This window comes from Pipistrellus hanaki (assembly GCF_964339955.1).
Source record: "Pipistrellus hanaki genome assembly, chromosome: 8".
NCBI lineage: Eukaryota > Metazoa > Chordata > Mammalia > Chiroptera > Vespertilionidae > Pipistrellus > Pipistrellus hanaki.
The window spans coordinates 23,354,609-23,361,166 of record NC_140510.1 but is presented as its reverse complement, the minus strand read 5'-3'; the positions used below and the strand labels follow the sequence as shown (position 1 = coordinate 23,361,166).

At 38.2% G+C, this 6,558-nt stretch overlaps 1 pseudogene across 1 annotated transcript; it reads right to left on the bottom strand.

The window, feature by feature from the left end:
* Window positions 1-333: 333 nt before the first annotated feature.
* LOC311626397 (M-phase phosphoprotein 6-like) lies at window positions 334-815 on the bottom strand (annotated as a pseudogene). The gene is made up of 2 exons: window positions 766-815; window positions 334-690 (listed from the first exon to the last, which is right to left on the bottom strand). The product of its transcript is annotated as an M-phase phosphoprotein 6-like (transcript).
* Window positions 816-6,558: the final 5,743 nt, after the last annotated feature.

Genomic DNA, 6,558 nt, shown 5'->3' with positions numbered 1-6,558 from the left:
TTTAAACACTATTATTACGTTATATGCCAATTTAAGGTCAGTGATTGAAAAGATATATTTAAAAAAAAATCTGAGGCAAACCATTTTTTGGAAGGAAACATTGCCTTTGTACATTTGAAGATCAAGGGCTAAAAATCCACTCTTGTTGAATACCATATTAAGCAAAGGATCTATAACATCCACTAGTTTCAAAAACAGCATGTTTCCAAAATTATACATTTCTTTACAAATAAACATTACAATATTAATAACTATAGAAAAACCACTGGAATGAGTTCCAAAATATGTTAACTCTCACAAGGCATCTCTGAGCCATATCTTAAGGCATGCATTTTAATCTTGGGGCTTTAAGAACATCTTTGCTTTAATTGGTTTTATGTCTCCATTTTCATGTTCTTCGTAATTGGCACGGTCTTTTTTCTTGGCAAACTTTTTTCCAATTGTCCCCACCAAGGTCTCATATCTTCTAGTCATTTCTTCATCTAACACATCAAGCTCCACTGTTTCATCTTCAACTTCTTCTGCTTCGTTCTTAGCATTCATCTGAAGCATTCATTTTCTTTCTCTTTAAGCTCTGGTAAATCCAAGTACCAGTGCTCTTCACTAATGATTTTCTTTTCTTCCTCTTCTAGTTGTTTCTTGGTTTTCAAGTCCAGTCCCCTTTGCATGAACTTCCATGTACATCCTTCACTTTCTACTTCACATCAGGATCAGCCTCCAGCCCTCCTCCCCCAATGGATGACCCGAGTCAGACTTCAAGTATACTTCATGCGCAGCAAATTTTTGGACAACTTAGTCTGACGCTCAGATGCCATGCTGGCTCCCGCAGGAGTCCAGATGTCCCTCACTATTTTTATTACCAATTTAAAGAAATTGAAAATATTTTTTAAATTTCTATAGTTTTAATTTATTCTAGATTCAACTCACATAAACAAAAGCCCTGTGGGTACCAGTGCCAGTTATCAATTTATCTCAGCCCTGAATTTATCTTTTTTGCCTGCTCTGTGAAAGTGGAACTGTGCCTTGTATAAATTTTCCCCTTGCCTGTCAGCAGAAAATTAGCTTCAGTCCGTAAGGAAACTGGAGTGACGTTAGAGGTGGGAGAGGTTTTCCTTCTGCTTTTGGGGGTGGCTTTGTTCCCAGGATCCTGGAGAATGTGCTTTTTGTAGCTTTCAATGTAGGCAACTATGGTGTCCAAGCACCCCATACACTGTGTGATCGGCAGCCCAGCCTCATGCCAGAGGTCCAGTGCATTTAGTGAGCAGACCACCTGCCCTTTACCCCACACAGCCCAGTCCAGTCACAGAGGGCACTAGGTTTGTGCAAATGGAGGCCTGTTCAGCTCCTGGTTTTAGCAGTTCCCACAGTGGGGCTCTGAGCTTCAGTTCACCTGCACCTCAGAGGGTTCCTTCTCTTGCCGGGTGACTGGATAAGCTCTTCCCAGGCCATTCAGCAAGTTCCTACCAACCCCTGGATTGCACCAGATTTTCTTCAAGTAGGCCTGAGCCACAGCCTTGGGCTCAGAGTTCCCCCTAGAAGTTTATCCTGAGTTGGGGACTAACTTTCTGCTCTAGGTACCTTTCAGCATTACCTTCCTATATTTATAATTAGTCTACTGCAATAGCTTGAATATAATTGTTTACATTAAACTTCTCAATTTAAATTATTGTGTGATATCTGACTCCTGGTTAGATCCAGAGTCTATTATACTTCCTAAGATGGTAAAAGTGACTTGAGAGCAAAACGTTTGAGAATGACTGCTAAAAGTAAGTGAAGGAGGTCATCACTGCCCAGAGGGACTAGGGGGCAATGCCAGTTAAGCACTTGTCCCTCTAGAAATAAGTTAGTAAAGGCTTGAAGATTAAAATGTCTTCGAAAATGGGAGAGACAAATCCTTTAGTGATTACAGGAATTTTAGAACACTTTTCTTTTTAATCCCAGAGGTTTTAGTTAATAAAACTGCATCGATTCTGCGACATTTTAAAAATGCATACTGATCTTTTCCAAAACCCGTTTCTCCTTCATTTTTTGCATTTCACTTAACAACCCAGAATCTGACCCCTTCTCACCACCGTTATCACTGTTACTATAAAACAAGCTTCCCTCCTTTCTTCCTGCAAAATGACAATAACATCCTAGCTGGTTTCCAGGCCTCTGCCCTTACGGCTTCCAGGCAAATGTCTACATAGCCGGCTGTTATCTACATAGCAGCCAGGGTGATCCTGACAAAATATAAGTAAGACAATGTCACTCTGCTAGCAAAACTGTCCAGTGGTTTCCCATGTAGTTCAGAGTAAGAAACAAAATCTTTGCAACGGTCCAAAGGTTTCCTAGCAATCTTTTCCTCATTACCTATCTTCCGTCAACTACTGCTACTTGCCCTGTCATTCCTGTCCCAGCCATACCTGCCTCCTTGAAACAGCAGGCACATAACACCTCAGTGCCCTGACACACATAAACCACTGGTGGCTGGGAGTTTTTTCTTTGCTTATTTATATAAACTCAGCATCCAGAGCAATAACTGAAGACATTAGTCAGTGTAGATAGAAATCTTTTTTTGAATAAAGAAATAACCCCCAGTCTGAGCCTTGATAAGCAGGGAATTTAAGCTATGGTTTTCTTGAAAGTGATATTAAATCCCAAGTTTTTCTCTGGTTATGAATATTTTGTTATAGTCTACATCCTACAGGATACTGCTGTTTCACTGCAGTTTTAAGCTGTATTTCCAATATTGTGCCAGATATAAACTGCAAGTAAAAAAGCAAGGCATTTAATTGCCATTCAAAAATATTAATTTGACACCTAGCATATTTAACATAATTCTTTTAGCTACTATGTAAGTCAAGATGATTAAAATGTGAATATCATTTGTGGAAGTTTAAATCAATGGTTCCAAATTTATTGGAAATTTGTCAATTATGTGGCAAGATAAAGTATATAGTGGACAATTTCACTATCTGAATAGCAGACCAAACACACATTGAAATCACTGTTTGCCACTCCAAATCTACAAAGGTACAGGAAAAGAATAGTAAAAACAAATTAATGAGCATACAGCCATGATAAAAATAAAAAGAAAGTCTTGGGGGCACTGAATTTGAGTAACATATTTTTAAATGGGGCAACCAACTGAAATTTATCACTACAACAATAAGTTAAGAACTCAAATAGAATATCACAATCCACAAGAGAGATCAGATGTTCCAAATGCAAATAAGAGAATTCTGTAACAAAACTAAAGCATATAAATAATGATTTATACTAAAGCATATAAATAATGATCAGCAAGCATCTGAGAAAGTTCAACACCATGAATCAGAAAAAATAAAGTGTACAAAATGTTCAAGAAAATAGAATTAATTTACTAATCTAGAAATAGATTATAAATAACACAAAACATGTAAAAATATGTGTCTCATTCTCATTTAGCTAACAGGGTATATGATTAGCAAACACTCCTTTTCTGGGAAACTTAGGATCAAAGAAAGAGTTCTGTGAGACAGTAGGTCAAAACAATCATCTGGGGAAAGTTAGGTATTTAACCAGTTGTTGTAGCAAACATAAAATTGAACCGATGGAGAAGAATGATAGATTGGATTCCTTTCAAAATAGAATGGTAATGAGGACTCAGACATTATAAGGGCACATAGAGAGGAATGAAATTTCTGAAATAGAGTATTAGTGTTAAGGTAAAAAAAGAAAACAAGAATCAAAATTCAAGGCAGAGCCAAGTGAAGTTTGAAGACTTCAGATTTAAGTTAACAGGTAATGAGAAATGTAGGCCCCTTAGTAGAGTAGAAACAAACATGTCATAGGCAGTATAGAACAAGTTTAAAGACAATTACTCTTTTATACTCAAAAGAGTAGTACTAAGTCAAAGAATAAACACTCCTAAATATATTTTAAAATATTACTGAATACTTTTTTAGGTCTAAAATATTTCTGGAAAAGAAAAATTGTAGGCTGTTTAGTTAGCTTCACACATTCTCTTCCATATTGCACATTTTCAAAAATGGTAATGAGTTGATGAATATCATTTGTGGAAGTTTAAATCAATGGTTCCAAATTTATTGGAAATTTTTCTATTGAATCTTAGGGTTTATGTACTCTCCCCTTAGAAACTGAATTGATTCAGGGTCCCCTTTGAATATGAGGGCAGAGCAGAAGTGTATGCATAAACACAGTGCAATGGTGGTTGTATGCCCTTTGTTTAAGAATGGTTCCAAGGCAGCAACAGCAATTGAAATGAAATTTGGTACCCTGAGGTGGGGCGAAGTCATAAAACAAAATGAAATAAAAAATAGATTAAACAAAATAATCTTAAACATAAAGTGAAAATCTAAAACATATGTGGTTAGCTTTGGGGACTGGGTCATGAGTAGATTGCATAAATGGGCCTCGAGGAGGTTGTTGGGAAGGCTTAAAGGGAAATAAAGAAGCTGTTATTGGAAATTGGAGGGAAATAGATTTCTTGATACACAGTGATGAATAATTAACCCCAACTGGCACCTGAGTAACATGGAAAATAGACTAGGTGCCTAATGAACTCATAGATCTGGCTAGGGAGATTTCTAGACGACATGTCGAAAGTGACAATTACTTTCTTGTAGGTGCACATCACAAGGTGAGAATAGACAGAGATAAGCTAACAATAACCTTATTTAGTTTTTCAGTCAGAGCTTAAAGAAAATGTCAGGACTCCCTGCTTCTAAAATACATCAACTCATCCCCAGGGAATTGGTTTGAGTCCTCTGAGAGGCAGATGTTAAGTATCTCCTTGTAATAGGTTACAGGGAGAAATACCTGTGATGTAAAAAGTGGAGGGAAACTGGAGAAGGAGAGCTGGTAAAACATGATGCTGTGAAGAAGAGAGAAAAAGAAGGAGGGTTAGATAAGAAGAGTCTATAGTGCCGTTCTAAGAAATTCTGGAAAGGTCAGTTTCTCACAACCAAACCATAGTACAAAAATGGTGGTGGCTTCAGAATGTAGCAGCCAGGGTCATCTGTCAATTGGAATCCCTGCAGCACAAAATCAGGGTTATTTTAGTCACCACAGTTCACTGCTTGCGCTGTACTGATATACTTCCCCACAATGTTCAAAGAGCAGCTTATTCAGGTTCCCAAGGTGTCTTTTATTGAAGATAAATGTAGCCTAGAAGGGGGAGGTTAGTGAGATACACTTTAGGCCCCTTCAGTGTAGCTTATCTTGGAACCTTGAGAGTTCCTGTACTCTCCCTCCTCCATACTCCATTCAAATCCTCACTTTCAGCTTTTCCTTGGTGGCCCACTAAGGTGACCAAAAGCTTCATTCTAGAGAAACTGAACCCTTGGCCATCTTACCCTTATCAAATCTGGACTGGGACATATGCTCACTTACAGTATCAATGGAACAAGGAAATTCCAGGAGGAGCCCAAGTCCTGTCCTTCATTCCAGATATCTCTCTATTTCCTCATTGAATAAAAGTACCCCTGTCTTCTTTTGCTGATCAGGACCAATTATTCTTAGAAATATGATGACTCTTCTTCCACCTACTGGTTCCTGGATATAGGAAGTCTCAAGTGCTCTCAACTGCTCCATGGTACACTCCAGTTTTGTCAGAGTGCTCCTTCCAAGTCAACACTTACTCTATATTTTTAGAAGCTTGTTTCAATGAACTCTACCAATACATCTATTTCCAAAGCATGTGACATAATAAAATAATGGATCCCATCATCATAAGCTTAATAAAGCTGCTCCATTGTTAGAAAATACTAGTAAGTCTGAAGGCCATATATTATCCTGCATTAGATTCCTTATTTTGAATCAGGCAATTTATAATCACTTGAATTGTAAGAGCAAGTTTTCCTGGAATGAAAGGCAAACTGATATTCATTATAGGTCTATATACCTAAGAGAATAAACTATTGGCCTTTTCAGAATGAAAGTGGTCCAATGTCCAAGATGACTTGTTTCCAATGCCTGGCTTGTCTCTTTAAGGAATAGTGTCATATTCGTAAGTAGGCATTGATCTAGATTGATGATAAATTGTTCATTTAAAGGCAGCAGTAGGCTCTGGCTGGTCGAGGGTTTGATTTCCAACCAAGGGCTGCAGTGCAGGTCTGTTACCCAGCCCCCATCAGGGCACCTTCAGGAGGCAACCAATTGATGTGTCTCTCACATTGATCTCTCCCTCCCTTCCCTGCTTCCACTTTCTCTAAAAATCAATGGAAAAAATACCTTCAGGTGAGGATTAACAACAACAAAAACAACAAAAGTTAAGGCAGCAATAGCTAGGTAAGTGGTGGACTGTGCCTTTGAGTCCACATCAATAATTTCTCTCTGCAACCATAGCCATTCTAGCCATTAGCCCACCGTGATAGTTCTAGGATACCTAGTCAAGAGAGTTGGTTATTGCCAACTGGTCAAGTCATTTTGAATCCTTGGTTTTTCATTACCATTTCCAAGGTGGATTCTTTCTGGTAAGAATCAAAATGTGCTACAAAAATCTCCAAACCATGTGCCCACTCCTGTATGCCCGTCTCATGCTCCCGTCCCACACTTCCTTATCTCTGAACTTCC